Below are 16,952 nucleotides of genomic sequence, written 5' to 3'. Positions count from 1 at the left end.
GGAGTCTCACTTGTCCTCAGGCCCAAGTACTATGCCCCAAGTCAACTTTATTAAGAAACCCCTCATTGGTGGTTCTTACATGATTTCTAGGATTAAAAAAGCTGTTCTATTGATCCTCATCGACTCTCAGCTCTTTGAAATCACATTCAAAGGTTAAGCCCAGTGGGACGGTCGGGGACATCCTCTAACCTCCAAACTACAGCACATCGAGGCGGGAAGTAGAGATTCTTAAAAGAAGAAGCATAAACGTGGTGTTAAAACACCTCTCTCTTCCTCCCAAAGCTGCGACCTAAATTAATACCCACAGCTTTGTAAACACAAACGCGTTCTTCCGGAGTCTTAACCCACAAGGCTGTGATCTTCATCATTATCATCTTCGTTCGAAGCAGATGGCAGCAAAGTGTTGCCTACACGTTTAGATAATGTTTAAATAATTCTGGAAAAACAGCCAGGCAGCCTAATCATTCTTGGAGGAGCTACAGTGGGAGGTGGATTGGGGAAGGGGTTTATATAGTAAATGATGGCTCCGCGAAATGCATTTATGGTCTAAGAAGATGAAAAGGTTCTGAAATTGAAAAAAAAAAAAGTGACTTTTGTACTAAAACCTTATCAATATCATTGGGATACATTTTTGAACTAGAACATTTTTATTTGCTTTTTTCCTGTTATAAGCATGTTTGGTTGCTTGTAGATTTGGAAAATATAGAAAGGCAAACTCACACACAAATGTGTCCCATTTCTACCCAAGAAAAACTGCTATTGAGAATTGGGGTGAGGGTGTTTTTACTGTACACAGCCCAGCCCTCCCACTCAGGGACTGTCCTTGAACTTCTGTGTGGGCATTCTGGGCCTCTGAGACCAGCTCCCAGGACTTTCCTGCTTTGGAGTCTTTCCCTGACTCACACTGCCAAGCTTTGTGTTCCACTTCCCCTCCTGTGAGAAAGCAAATCTCATTATTCCAGAACATTTGGTACACTTTTGTTGCATCTCTGGGGCCCGGGAACCTTGAAGGCAGGGAGTCCTTCTGCACGTGAAGGCAGACACTAAGAAGGGGCCTCAACCCTGGTGAGCTGCAGAGTATCTGTGATTTTCTGAATGCAGCATATTTTCCAACTAGTGTTTCCTCCGATAACATGAAACATGCTGAACGCTCTAGGAATCATTTATTTTTGTTGTTAGAGGCAAAACGATGAATAGAAATAGCCTATGCTTAAAATCCCTTTTCTAGACGAAGCTCAGAATCAGAATAAACTGAACTTCTCCCCATCATTGTCATTTAAAAAAAAATTTCTTTGTTTTTGTATTGTTTTTTGTAGGGGGAGGTAATTAGGTTTATTTATTTATTCTTGGCAGAGGTACTGAGGATTGAACCCAGGACCTCGTGCATGTTAACCCATGCGCTCTGCCACTTGAGCTATACCTTCCCCCTGTAATTTTTCATTTTCATTATTATACATTAAAAAAAAGAACAAAGTTTTTTTTTAGCATATTACTTTTAGGGCAAAAATACCAAAAAAAAAAAAATTAGCTGCTACAACTCAATTTAAAAGTGATATTCCTGAGAAAGGATTCTAAAATGAGTATGTTTTTTTAAAACTTCTCATCTAATAGCCATTTTTTCCCCAGTTTGCTGCTTTAAGAGTTGTTCAGATGTTTCAATCTCTTCCTTTTAAATGGTTTAAAAAATCATTTACAATCAGCTGCAGTTATTACTGGAATAAAGTAATATTTATTCCTGGACAGCTATAAATACTTTTTGTATAGTGATTATTTTCAAGGGTTTTTATTTGATCTCTTCAGGAGTCTCGTGTAGACGAATCAGAGTGTTTTTCTATTTAGTGGGGAGGAAACCGATTCGCAGACTGTTTTTATAACCTTGTTTCCCTCTCTTGTGGAACATCTCTGACTTGTTATAAAACACACCAGCCCTGGACTAACACCGGTGGGCGGTTATTGAGGTGAATGACAGGCCCGAGACCAGGACCAGGCATCCAGTATCCAGGCCCATTGCTCTTGGCACCCAGAGCACTTTCTATCCAACAGGAGTAAAACTGTTTCTATTTAGATGCTGACGAAACATAAGAGCCCCTTGACTGGAGAGTGTTTGCTGTAAAGAAAATTCTCTCAGGTTGGAAAAGCTTGAAGCTGCAGTTCTTGCCCCTCACAACCATGGCCAAACCCGTCCATTCCTCCACAGAGAACATCCTGTGAGGATGGGGGAGAAAAACGGACACCACGCTGTCTTCCCAGTTCTGGAGGGTCCTCTGGCATGTAACTTCCTAGCACTTGTTGTTAACGAATTCAGCCAATATTTATAAAACACTTGCTCTGTGTCAGAGGCTGTTCGAGTGCAAGAAATAAAGCAGTGAATAAACAAGACAAATAGCCCTTCCTCCTGGAGCTCACATGTTTACAGTGGTCTTCGTTTTATTTTTTGTTAGTATTCCTGTTAAAGCCTGCTTTTAACACCTCTTATCTGAATGCTATCACTGTGACTGATAATTTTGGTGGTCGGACAATCATTATTTACTGTAAGGCTTACAACCTGCCGGGCACCATGCTCGTTAAGTCAGGCATTATCTCATTTAATGCTCATCACCCCCCAGGTCCCGGGCTGGCATTGTAATTTTCAGTCTATATAATTAGTACTTAGTAGAGCCAGGATTTTAACATAGGTCTGTCTGACTCTGAAAGTGTCGCTACTATCCACGCTAGCTTATCTTAAGGATTGTCTCAGATTGCAGGTCCAAGCAACTGGTTCAAAGTGAAAATTGAAACTGCTTTTGTTTTGTATCAGATAAATTCAAAATAAATTAGCTTTCACATCAGAAGGAAAGATATATGCGTCCTTTATGTCCGGTTGTGGCGGTAAATTAGAAATGTAAATTTCAGGGCGGGCAATGATGTATATTTTGTCACTTTTCCAGCTTATTGTGTATGTCTCTTGTCACGTTGAAACTATCCAGACGACCATTATCAGCAATTGTCTTTAGTTCTCTGCATTTGATCGAGTACCCGGTAGACCATACTGCATAAGTTAAAATTATTGCCCATAGAGTTTTAATTCTTTCTGAATTGACCTTGGATACAACTTAAGGAAGCATGTATTGAGCATTTACATACATTGTGGCAAGTCAGTTAGCAGGGACTGAAATATCAGGGTAAGGGATTTTGCAGCTGTTCCTCAACCCAGGTCTTTGTCATCCACAAAAGCCCTGACTCACATTAAAAAAAAAATGTCTTTGAACTGTTTGCCTGTTTTAATATCAGTTTCCTTCTCTTTCTCTCTCTTTCTCCTGGTCTTTCCTCTGCAAATATGTACTACGGTTGCCAGATGTAACACTGACACCATTAGGAGTTGAAAACTGGGCCCAGCCCTCGTGATTCTGACCACGGATTCAGCATCACTGTGGGTTCTAGGTGGTTAGAGGCAGTTCAGTTCACTGCAGACGTATAGACGAGCATAATGCAGGAAGGGGATTCATGAAGAAAATCAGGTGATATTAATGGATGCTGGTTACTGAGGGGTCAGCACATCATACAGCAGGGTCTCCTGCTCAGTAGTTTATGCACATTATCACATTTAACCCTCATGGCAGCCCCAGCTAAGGCATGACTGACGCTGAGAGAGGTTAACAGACGTGGCATGTGGTTATGCTGCTTGTAGGTATCCAACCAGGGTTGGACTCCAGGTCAGTTTAACTCTTCTCCATGTCGTGAGGGTTCAGACGATGGAGAGACTGAGGCAGACTGGAGAGACAGAGAGGAAGGCTTGATAGAGGCAATGCTCTCCACTTAAGTAAAACTTCCTACTAATGTTCCAGTCCACTTGCATCACTTGAGCATTTCAGGTGTAACTGGACACTTCTGACATCTGCTTCCTTAATTACACTGAGATCAGCTAACTCATGTAAGCATTACTGTTGATAATTAGTTATCTAATCAAACGGTTGTCATGATCGACTTTTTGTTGTATTTCTTATCAGCACTTAAATTTGTGCACATTTCATTATGGTCGTCTTCATATTTCTTGTCAGAGCCACAAAATGCTGAGGTTTGATTTCAAAGTTTTTTTAATTGTAGTTGATTTACAATGTTGTGTTAGTTTCCAGTGTATAGCAGAGCAATTCAATTATACATATATTTTCTTTTTCGTATTTTCATTATAGGTTATTATAAGATATTGAATGTAGTTCCTTGTGCTATACAGTAGGTCCTTGTTTATCTATTTCATATATAATAGTTTTTTTATTGCAGTACAGGCAGTTTACAATGTGTCAGTTTCTGGTGTACAGCATAATAGTTCAGTCATACATATATATACATATATTCATTTTCATATTTTTTTCATTAGCAGTTACTACAAGGTATTGAATATATTTCCCTGTGCTGCACAGTATAAACTTGTTGTTTATCTGTTTTATATATAGTAGTTAGTATTTACAAATCTCAAACTCCCAATTTATTCTTTCCAACCCCCTACCCCCATAACCATATGTTTGTTTTCTATGTCTGTGAATCTCTGTTTTTGTAAATAAGTTCGTCTTTTTTTAGATTCCACATACAAGTGATATCATATGGTATTTTTCTTTCTGTTTCTGGCTTACTTCACTTAGAATGACAATTTCCAGGTCCATCCATGTTGCTGCAAATGGCATTATTTTATTCTTTTTAATGGCTGAATAGTATTCCATTGTATATATACCACAACTTCTTTATCCAGTCATCTGTCGATGGACATTTAGGTTGTTTCCATGTCTTGGCTATTGTAAATAGTGCTGCTATGAACACCAGGGTGCATGTATCTTTTTGAATTAAAGTTCCTTCTTGATATATGCCCAGGAGTGGGATAAGTCTATTTTTAGTTTTTCAAGAAATCTCCATACTGTTTTCCATAATGGCTGCACCAAACTACATTCCCACCAACAGTGTAGGAGGGTTCCCTTTTCTCCACACCATCTCCAGCATTTATCATTTGTTGACTTTTGAATCATGGCCATTCTAACTGGTGTGAGTTGATACTTCATTGTAGTTTTGATTTGCATTTCTCTGATATTTAGCAATATTAAGCATTTTTTCATGTGCCTATTGGCTATTTGTATTTCTTCACTGCAGAATTGCTTGTTTAGGTCTTCTGCCCATTTTTGGATTGGGTTGTTTGGGTTTTTTTTATTATTAAGTTGTATGAGCTGTTTATATATTCTGGAAATTAAGCCCTTGTCAGTCTCATGTTTGGCAAATATTTTCTTCCAGTCAATAGGTTGTCTTTTTGTTTTGCTTTTGGTTTACTTTGCTGTGTAAAAGCTTGTAAGGCTAATTAGGTCCCATTTGTTTATTTTTGCTTTTATGACTATTGCCTGTGTAGACTGCCCTAGGAAAACATTACTAAGATTTCTGTACTTTGTATCTGCTTCTTGTATTTTATCTTTTTGCTTCTTGTATTTTATCTCAGATTGTAGGATGGCACCAAAAAGAAATCACAGAGGGTAAAATTTCTTGATATTCTTAATCAGAAAAAAAATAGACTGCAACAAAAGGTGCAGGTTTTTGGAAAAAGTCACTAGGTACTTTGACCTTTATCATGAAAAGTTTTATTATGAAGTCAATTAGAAACAATGAGTTATTTGGCATTACAGTGAACCCCCTCCCATCCCCAGAGCTACAGCTAATCTTTACTGCTCTGTTACATGAATCAGAAAGAAGCGCCCCCTCTACATTGGTATATTGTGAGGCAAGGGCAAGGTGAGAAGGAGCAGGCATCCCTTCCTCAGGCAGATGCAGCCCTGAGCTGGCACACAAGCTTGGCGGGTGGACAGCAGGGTGGATGGCAGCCCCTACTTGCCACCAGATCAGGAAACTGTGAAGCCCATGAATAGCAGGAGCATACACATACATGCTCATACCTGTCACTCTAGAGGAAATAACAGGAAGAAGGCTGAGTATTTTGCACTCAGTTCACACAGTCATGCAATTACCTGCGAGGTAGGTAATGAGGAAACTGACTCAGACAAGTGAGGAGCACGCAGCTCTCGAGTGTGGGAGCTGGGACTCAGGCTGAGGTCTGATGAATTCTAAAGTCTGGCTCATTGTGGATGGTAAGCTAACACCTTGTCTCTGCTCTGCAAAACGTTTCAAACTTGTTGGGTGGCACAGTCAGCATTCAGGGAAAAAAGCAGCAAACCAAATCCTCTGTTCCTTGTGCCCATCTCTTTGCAGTTGTTCAATCTCTTCCTTTTCCTGGGAGTTCCCTTTTCTACTTCTCTGTGTGTGTTCAAATCCAACTGTTCTAGATGTCGATCTGTGCTGCTCCCTCCATAAAGCTTTTCTTGATTCACTTTGTTTCTTAAATTTTTAAAAAATTTTATTGAAGAGTAGTTGGTTTACAGTGTTAGTTTCAGGTGTGCAGCAAAGTGATTCAGTTATACATACAGATACATATTTTTTTTTCAGATTCTTTTCTATTATGTTACTATGAGAAACTGAATCTAGTTCCCTGTGCTATACAGTAGTAGGTCCTTGTTGTTTATCTATTTTATACACAGTGATATGCATCTGTTCTTTGATTCACTTTGACAGGGAAATAATCTCCCTCCTACAAATCACTAAAGCACATCCTTTGACCACTCTTAGGGATCTGAACTTGCTTGACCTTTCATTATGGCTATATGTGTATATATGCCTTTCCCCCCTTCCCATTATTGGCTATAAATTCTTGAATGGTGGTATTATATAGAATTTTTCTCTTATCATGACTGTCTGGCACAGTGTAGGAGGTCAAATTTTTGACTAAATTAATAATTGATTGAATAATTGAATGAAGAAGGAGTTAGCCAACACTAATCAATGTTTATTTTCAATCAAATAGTATTCAGATCCCCCATACCACTGGAAATAATGACAAAATTTGGATTAAAAAAAAACCTTTAAATATCTTGAAGTCTTTAAGGAGCTGACATTGCCAGTGTTGTGGGTTGAATTATACCCCCTCCAAGTTGAGATGTCGAAGTCCTAGTCCCCAGTACCTCAGCCTGTGACTATATTTGGAAATAGGATCATGGCAGATGCAATGAGTTGTTAAAAGGCTGGAGAGAAACAGTGCATGACATGTAGAGGAACAGACTAAACACAGTGGTTTTCTCATCTGAAACCACAGAAGCCAGAAAGAAGTAGGACAACATATTTCAAATGCTGAAAGAAAAGAACTGTCAACTCTGGATTTTATAGGCAGCAAAAATATCCTTCAGGAATGAAGGGAAAATACAGACGTTCTCAGATGAAGGAAAACTAAGAGAACTGGTTGCGAGCAGAACAACCTTTAAAGCAAGGCGAAAAGAAGGTATTTAAGTAGGAAAGAAAGTAAGGAGGCTTGCTTATAGGAGAACAAACAATGAAGCATGTAAAACTAGAGATCAATATTAACAGGCTTCTTTTTGAGCCTCAGTTTTTAAAAATTATGTCTGATGGTTGAAGCACAAATTATAAAATTATCTGATGTGCTCAGTGTCTGTAGAGGAAATAATGAACTTAAATGTGAGGTGGGTAGTAAAGGGACCTGTATGGAAGGAACTAAGATGTCTGCATCTTGCTTGGTGGGATGAAATGTCAGTATCAGAGACTAAGTTACACGGACGTGCACGGCAATACCTCGAGTAACCACTGGGATGCCGTTCAAAGTGGTAGATTCAAAAACACGATCGATGAATCAAAATTAAATTTAAACTATTTAACAGCCCATAAGAAGGCAAGAAAAGGAGGGCAGAGGAATGAACAAAATAGAACAACCAAACAGAAAACAAATAATAAGGGCAGACATGCCCCAACATATCAATAATTACTTTAAATGTGAACGGTCTAAATACACCAGTTAAAAGGTTGGCCGAGTGGATGAAAAACAGGACCCAGTTCTATGCACTCACCTGGGCTGGAAGGCCCATTCCTCCTAGGGAAGCTCGACTGCTTCCTTTCTCACATCAGCCACAGCCACTGTTCCTCCCCTTGCTTAAGCAATATGTCCAACAGGATGTCTTCCTGAAAAGAAATCAGTTGTTCCAGAGACAGAGTGCGTTATTTACCCCCAGAACAAAGAACACCTGTAGGAGATACCTTGTTTACTGAGCAGTAGTTTTAATTCCTGCTACACGTGCCCCACACGGCTCTTTGCTCCGTAGCCCTGACTTCGCTCTCCCTCTCTCCTTAGGGCATCTGAGTGGTGGTGAGCATCTGTACTTCCCCGATGCTCTGCCTTTGTGTATTTTCTTCTCTGCTTCTTGGAACACCTTACCACCAATCTTTTTCCCAGTTAAGAATTTCCAAAAGTCTGATTTTAGGTGACTTCCTCCAACCAGGCTTCTCTGATGCCTCTGGATTAGGTTGGACGCTCCTGACATGTGCCTTCAAAGGGCACTGCATTTCCCTGACCGTGGAAAGCATCACGCTTCATGGTAATGATCTGCCCGCTCTCTGAGGGCAGGGGCTGTTTCGTCTTCACTACTGTAAACTTTGTCAGGTGCCATCCCTGGTGCATTATAAAAATTAAAAAAAAAAAAAAAACAAAAAACCACACACATCTGCCACAGAAATGTAAAACGAGCTTGACTCTCTTTGAGAAGGCTCAGAGGAACCTCACTGTCCTCTTCCAATTTGGAAGCAGGGATTGCCAGATGGCTCCTAACCCAGCTCTGCTATACTAATATTGTGTGATCTTAGGTCATTTTTTTCCAAAAGTAAAACAAAAAAAAAATGGTTTCTTAACCGTTTCCAAGAAAAGTGAAAACAGAATTCAGCCTATTCTGTTAGACTCTATCATTTTTCTAGGATAGCCTCACTTAAAGCAGGCATTAAGAAACATTCCAGATTCCTAGCAGAGTAATTTGGTGAATCCACATGGCATGAATTTTCTATCCCATTTGCCTACAATGGGGTTCATTTATATCCTATTTTACTTTGCCTCATTTGATTCAGCTGTTCTAGAAATGTTCTCCATTCTTCTCCAAACTTAGATCTTCAGGGCATTGCCCTCAGGTAACAAAGTTGTTTTTATATACTTAGGGATAAAAAAAAATTTCAACTCCATGTTTTTCCTCCCCAAACCTTTGATGATTTATTTTAAAATGTATTTAGTTAATATTTATAAAATAACATTATAGTACCATGCATGTGTTTAATGAGTGATTTCAGAATCACCTATGATTTTAAGCAATTTTTACAAAATGGAGATAATTTAAAACTCTTTAGAGCACAAAGGTATTTCAGAGAACTATCTCAGGTGAGCCTCAAGGCCATGTCCTGCAACAGAAGAATAGTCCCTTTTATCCTTACTTTACGGAGGAGAGTGTGGGAGTATGGAACATTAGTACAAAGCAAACATTTGTGATTTCCTCGTTTGACTTTGTAGAAAATACATGGAATTTCACAGTTTGATATTGTATTGTATATCTACACAAATATTGCATTAAAAAGAGAGACTGAAATAAGTTAATATAGTTGCATTAAGTACACTTTAGAAAGAGAAATAAAACTTTGGGGCATGGTAGCAGAGAACTTCCAGTACAAATGTACTAGAGGCTTTCAGTTCCTTTGCGATCGAGTTAATCATTTGACTAAAGTGGTAAAAACATGAGCTGACCTTCACATTTAAAGCTGATGTTATTAACCTCCCATAAACAGAACATTCAGTTAAGGAAATCCATTTTTTAAAAAACTCCACAATTAAAAAAAAAATGGTTTTGCAGCATCTCAAATGATAAAGTTCCGTTGAATTTTAAAGCAAGAAGGGATCTTTCAGATCTGCTCGTATGAGATTTCCAAGAATTACAGCATTCTGATGGTGTCTGGAGATGTTCCAGCCTAAGAGTTTCCAAGCATGATTTTATATTTTGGTTCTGACGCGTGAGGAAATTTTCATCAATCCTCAATACGTAAGAAAAAAAATAATTTTTTTCCATAAATCCAGTTATGTTTAAAAATTATTTTTTTCTACTGTTTTTATTGTTCCACGTTTTTAGAATTTAAATGATGCTTCATTCGGGGAAACAAACACTGGCAACCCTATCTCAGCTTCCCCTCCCCCCCTTCTCTTCGGCAGAGCGGGGTGGAATTTATTAGTCTGTGATATTGAGCAATTTGACACTGGGGGACATTAGTCATGGCTGATACCTGCTGAAGTGCCGATGGGTAAGCGGGGGCCAGAGGAGTCAGATGTCCGCTCTAGGCCATGGTTTAGAACTTAGGTCTGCTGATTCCCAGGCCAGGTCTGTTCCAGCTCCCTGTGCTGCCTCAGACAGCCTGGGTGAGCTCCTTCCCCTCCTCTGTGCCAGATCCAACAGTGGGAAGCTGAATTGCCCATGAAAATTCTACTCACTAATTCATAAGGCATTAAAAATTAAAAAAAAAAAATTCTTTTGTCAAGTACCTTTCCTTTTATTAATTATCTGACCCCAGCAGACTCGATTGACTAATAACCCTTGTTACATTATCTCCAGCTTATTGATAAGGTCCATCTGGGTCCTATAATGTATATGAAGGAAAATGTATTTAAAAATTATTAGAGCGTGTAAAATGAAGGTAAATGAAACCAGCCCGGTCTCAACAGGAGAATTGTGGGAAATCCACAAGGCGGGCGGGGAAGTGACTTTCAATAGTGATTTTAAGTAGATTCACTCTCCAGCATTGAGCCTATGGAAGATAGCATCTTAAATACGAATTTCATTCTCTGATGGCAGAAAAACCGTTAAACAGCTGGAGTCCAGTGTGTAAAACAGCCCCGCGTATAGGATGAAATTCCAAAACGCACTGTAGAAACGAGTGCCTGATATTTTTATTGATGTAATTTATCTTGATAGGGAGGTAAGTAAATATTTAAAGAAAAACAAGTCAATAATTTTCTTTTTGTTTGTCCAGACAAGCAAAAAGGTCAGTAGCTGAAGTCCTGATAGGATGTGCTGCCGGGAGACAGGGCCACCGCAGTGATATTTTTTCAGCCTTCTAATTCCTGCCAGTTTGCAAAGAACATGCACATTTACACGATATAAAGCAATGTGTTATCAATACAGCAAAATGCAGGATAGAGCAGCTGGAGCTGGCAAAATTAACTGGACCTAAGGGGGAATTAACTCTTTTAGTCTACACTAAATGTTCCCAGGATCTCTAGAAAGTAGACAGTTTGGAGGCTGATGACAGGACCAGATGTTTCCTGTGATGCCTACCATTTCTGCAGATGGTACGTACGAGGTGCAACAAAAATTGAACAGCAAGGAATTAGGAATAATCCCTTACGCTTATATGATGCACTAATATTTTACAAAATATTTTCAGTCAGAATCTTCAGCCATCCTTGTGATAAAGCACACAGACTGCAGGTGGGAGGAGCGAGGTTCAGTAACGTCTCGGAGCTTCCTCAAGTGGAATGGAAACTAGGGTCACGTGACTCCAGATTCCACCCTTCTGCTATATGCCACTTCAAATCAGACAGATTTGTTCTTTTTAAAATTATTATTCAATGTCTCACGGATGCTTGCATCTCAAGGTTTGAACTACCAGCACCTTCATTTTCTCTGGAAAAATGGCTGTTACTTTCTCCCCAGTCTTGTCAGGTCCATGTACTCACAGTCTTGGAGTAGGGACCTTGCAGGTGAGGGTTTGAAGTTAGTGATTGTCCAAACTCCAGGCCAGATCCAACCGCATGATTTGGCAATCATGGCTCCAGGCTTTCAGCTGAGTGTTCTTTCCAACACAACTCATTCTTTCTCAAAGCTTCTTTTTTTTTTTTTTTTTTTTTTTTAACTATGAGGATAGTCATAAAAGCCTTGTCTAACTCCGAGTCTGACAGATCACAAGGTGTAAACAGATAAGAGCATAGAAAGGTTCAAAGAACTAAACTTACAGAAAGCAGTACTGAGGTCCCTGCCTGGTCTCTGTATCCATCAGTGGACTCCCCCCTGTGACTGGCTCCGGTCCAGCCGTGCTGGGCCTCCCCCAGTCCTGCTGCTTTGCCCTTACTCCTCCTGGTCAGTCCATCTCTAGCAACATGAGGAAATGTCTTGAGTTCCATTTTTCCAGTAGGTTTCCTGTTAATTTCCGTGTCTGTAAACTTCTGGGGAGATCTCTTTTCGTCTTGTGATCTCTTCTAGCTCAATGATGTTGCGATCTTTGACGCTGGCTTGTATTTGCATTTCATTCATATTTTAAAATAAATATAAATGAAGTTCAGGATTTTTTCCCCCAGAATTCATAAGATTTCTGACCCCGTGTTCTGCCTTGCCACCATCCTGGTTCCAGAGCAAATCATGACATGAGTTAGGATTTTGAGAGGGACAAAGAGTTCAACTACAGATTCTTGATTTAAGATCTATTAAGTTACAAGATACTGAATATATTTCCCTGTGCCATACAGTAGGCCCTTGTTTATCTATTTTATATATAGTAGTTAGTATCTGTTAATCCCCAATTCCTAATTCATCCTCTTTTCCCTTTGGTAACCATAAGTTTGTTTTCTATATCTGTGAGTCTGTTTCTGTTTTGTAAATAAGTTCATTTGTCTCATTTTTTTTGGATTCCACATATAAGTGATGTCACATGATATTTGTCTTTTTCTGAATTACTTCACTTAGTATGATAATCACTAGATCTATCCATGTTGCTGCAAACAACATTGTTTCATGGCATTATTTCATTCTTTTTATGGCTGAGTAATATTACTATGTGTGTGTGTGTGTGTGTGTCACATCGTAATTACTCATTCATCTGTTGATGGACATTTAGGTTGCTTCCATGTCTTGGCTATCGTAAACAGTGCTGCTATGAACACTGAGGTATACGTATCTTCTTGAATTAGGGTTTTCATCTTTTCCAGGTATATGCTAAGGAGTGGGGTTGCTGGGTCATATGGTAATTCTATTTTTAGTTTTATTCAATACCTTGTAATAACCTATAATGAGAAAGATTTGAAAAAGAATATATATATATATACACATATATATATAAAACTGAATCATTTTGCTGTACACCTGAAACATTGTAAATCAATTATACTTCAACAAATTAAAAAAATGTTTAGTTAAAAATGCTTTGACTTCAGAGAGTTCATCTGAAAGTTACCGCAGTGGAGCAGAGAGAGCAGGAGACTTGGAATGTGGGACTTGGCGCTCCCATCCTGGCTTCCCCACTAAGTTGCTTTATAAACGTGGGCAAGTCACTTCTCTGTGGGCCTGAGGGATGAGATGGGGCTCAGGATGAGCCCTGACTTCAGCCTTCTAGGGCCTTACATTATCCTGAAGGCTTCTGTAACAGGAGTGCTTTGCTAGAAATTCTTGACAGGTGTCTATGCTTCCATATCCCTGGGAAATAGGCTATATGCACATACCTCCATACAAAGAGAAAAGAGTATAAATCAGGTTCTTGAAGTATTTCAACAAGTTTTGGGTAGAGGTGCCTCGTCCTGGCCCTGGAGGTTTGGAAAGGCCATCAGCTATGTTCTTGTTTATTTCTGGCTATTGACTAGTTGTGGGGTGGCAGGCATCTGACTTGTATGTTAATGAGGAGTTAATTACATTAACTCCTTTCACAGGGCTAGTGATGATTAGCTTTCAAAGAAAAGGCTATTTTAGCTCAAGCAGTTCCCACAACTTTTCAGGCTGAAAAGGATGCACTAGAAGAGATCTTTCGAGCAGAGCTCTGTGTCTCCAAATGTCCCCATCATTCAAACTGGGACAGAATGTATCCTTTCGAGCAGGTCGCCCATACAGATTAGACTGCTTCCAAGAGGGGGTTTCAACCATGCCAAGGCACTGGAGTGGACACCTGGGGAGTTGCAGCCAGGCTTCCTTGTCTTATTAGCTCTTTGATTTTGGACAAGAGCCACGTTTGAGTTGAGAGTTCTCACTGGGTTGTTGCGACACTCGAATGAGATAAAAGGTGTGAATGTGCTTAGAAACCACAAACAGTGTGCAGAGATTCCCTGCTGCTTGCACCGACCAGGGAAAGTCGTCTCCCATTGTCCCCCGGGGGGACATTTAAGCAAAGATGCTTTCCAAACCACCCCAAGAGAGAACCGGCGTAGAGGTAATCCTGCGATGGAGGTAAGGAGCACCGGGTGGGGTTAGGGCTCACACATTCTAACTGCAGAGGAGGTTTCCAAGAAGAAGTGACACGCTGACTCCTGGGGAGACCTGGAGGAGATGAGGCCTCTTTTCTGGCACAGTTTGGGGGCAGGCAGGCCTAGATTTCCCCCCTTCTCTGTGATTCTAGGTGAAGGATCCTTACCCCAAAGTACTTTAGAAACGTTCCTTCCATCTTCTACTTCCCACCTCCTCTGTGGGAGGACAGAACTCTCATGTCCACAGCCCAGATGTACCGAGGATTTAGACGGGCCGATGGCACAATGCCAGGCTGGACAACTAAACTCTCCCTTGTACTCTGGGTCCACGTCAGTAACTTCAAGTCAGTCTCGTCTTTCCCTAGGCTAAGGCAAAAGTGCACTTCTCCTCCAAAGAGCAGGCATCTTGAAACCAGACTGTTGAGGGCATTCCTGTCCCATTGGTCACCATGTACCATGAGGATGACAAGGAATCAGCCTGGGCACCACTGTTCTGCCTCTGACACGGTCTGGTGGCCCCTCTCTGTCCTCTTCTCCTTGTACTCCAGTTCTGCCACCTTCCAGGACCAGTGACATCCTCATTGATGAATTTCTTTCATTGATTCCTCCTCTCTTCTTCCTTTTTTGACTTCTTCACATTAGTAATAATGATTATTAGTGTAGTAATTCGTTACTGTGGTGCGTAAGGTGAGGCTCCCGTGTGAAAGGAACTCTCAGATCAGCGCCAGTACAGAGAGGCGATGCCACGCACACTGTGGGAGGTGGGAAAGGAGGCTTCCAAAGTCATCCTGGGCAATCGAGGCAGGAAAGGCTTCAGTGCATGATGGATGTTTGCCAGGCAGAGTGGATGGGAAATGTGTTGGGAAGGATTTCCTGGTAGAGAAAACAGCACATGCAAGGGTGCGAGATGCGGTGGTAAAGTGGGTGATGGGTTTGTTTATTTAACCACTTCACCTTTGCAAATTCTGTGCCTTTATTGGGGACAGGGCAGATTAGAGCTGCAGCTGGGGACTGAGGCTAGCCGGGTTCTTCCGAAAGGAGAAGGAAAGCAGGAGCAAATGCCTGGTAAGATTTTCTTGGAGTCACTGAATGTCTCTCTCAAGCCAGGACGCTGAGCCCCAGGCCTTTTGCTCTCCCCCAGCTGGGCCCACGCCACCGTGACTGAGTCCTGAATGACAGATGAAAGACAGACCTGGGATGCAAACCACATCCCAGCTTGGCAAAAGAGCCCTCTCCGGACTTCCTCAAAGATCCTGAATGCAGAGAAATCACACCGGTTCTGGGCTTTCTCATGCAGTTTTGAAACCTTCCTAGTGACTCACTCCATTTGTAATGACTGAATTAACTGCATGGAAATTGCCTTTGGTGGTGATGGGGGTTGTTTTAGGGAGACCTTGGAAGGCTTCGTACTTCTGTCCCCCAGTTTTCCCACTCTGGCATGCAAAGCCTTACCTTTCAAATGGTGAGCCGAGGTTTAGGAAACCAAGCCCCAGAAAGAGTTAATTCAGCGACTGCTTCTCGGGGCTGTCTCTGTGTGTCAAGGTCCTCCTCTCTGCAGCTGACCACCAAGGCTCTCTGGAGCCTCATAAAATGAGAATACGAAAATTCGTGATCACTGAAGATCTTCTGAGATTTCACATTGTGTTTAAATTAAAGGTATAACTGATAAAGTTCATCTTCTCAGGGCAACTTTATTTAAATTAAAAAAAAATTTTTAATGGAAGTATAGTTGATGTACAAGTTGTGTTAGTCTCTGATACACAGCATGGTGATTCACTTTCACACACACACATTCCTTTTCATTATAGGTCACTACAAGATATTGAATATAGTTCCCTGTCCTCTACGGTAGGACCTTGTTGTTTATCTGTTTTATATGTAGTAGTTTGTATCTGCAAATCCCCAACTTTTGGTAGAGAAGAGAGCAGTATTTATCTGAAGGAGAGCAGGAGGATGTGCCCAGAGGGTGAGAACAGAGGAAAACCGGACAACTCCTGCAAATGGTTGACCGTGCCGGGACAGACTCCTTCTGTTCGGATGCTCAGTGCTGAGCTCCATCCATCTCAGAAGTCCAGTGTCAGGTGCAGATGCCCGGGATGTCATTAAACTCCCCTGTGTGCCCACATCCTCTGGGGGCAGCCATTCCCCTGCCGGGATGTGCTTCCAGAATTCATCTCTGCAACAGGTTAGTTTTCCAATGTGTGTCCCGCCCACATGGGCAGGTTCTGTGCTAGCTTTTGGCTTTCTCTCTTTCCCTCTCTGACAGTCCATCTGCTTGGTCCTGCTGGGAGTGGGTCAACATGCCATCTGCCCAGGGCTCCAGACTGGGAAAGAGAGGAGGCAGAGTTTGAAAGGAAAGCCCTTCGTTTACATGTGGCAGAAGCAGTTTCAAGATGGAAGCAAGGTGGGTTTTTATTGTCTACGAAGAGCCAACTCAAACCTCAATATGAGGTCCTATAAAGGGAAGAGGAACTCAATAAAAATCACAACCTTGGAACTTACTGGGAACAGATAATTTTAGGGACAGTTATCTTGTGGATTAATTATGAAATTATTATTAGTGTGTAACCAGTGAAATTAATCACCTTTAAACACTTTGGTGCTACTTCTCTGTCATGAAATAGGAATAAAATCCAAGATGAATATATATTCCAGGAAAACTTCCTGCTTTCAAAGAACAGCCTTGCCTCTGTTGATAAGTTCTTTGGTGAATATTATCGCCACTCCCAGCAGCTTTCGTTGACAGGCTTGTACATTATGCAGGAGCAATTTGGGTTGTAAAACCAGTTTGCAAATAAGTACACTTCAGGGATCTGTTTAACAAGGAGGCAAAATAGTGATCAAAGGGTTCAGCTGATTA

At 40.9% G+C, this 16,952-nt stretch overlaps 1 long non-coding RNA gene across 1 annotated transcript in view; it reads left to right on the top strand.

Moving 5' to 3' along the window:
* Positions 1–6,380: 6,380 nt before the first annotated feature.
* Positions 6,381–16,952, top strand: part of LOC141573464 (uncharacterized) — a 74,930-nt gene continuing 64,358 nt past the window's right edge. Inside the window, exon 1 of the long non-coding RNA XR_012499223.1 lies at positions 6,381–16,496. This is a non-coding gene — a long non-coding RNA (uncharacterized LOC141573464). The remainder of the gene's footprint in view (positions 16,497–16,952) is intronic.

Source organism: Camelus bactrianus, chromosome 15 (assembly GCF_048773025.1).
Source record: "Camelus bactrianus isolate YW-2024 breed Bactrian camel chromosome 15, ASM4877302v1, whole genome shotgun sequence".
Lineage (NCBI taxonomy): Eukaryota > Metazoa > Chordata > Mammalia > Artiodactyla > Camelidae > Camelus > Camelus bactrianus.
This window is presented reverse-complemented; position numbering and strand designations above follow the sequence as displayed.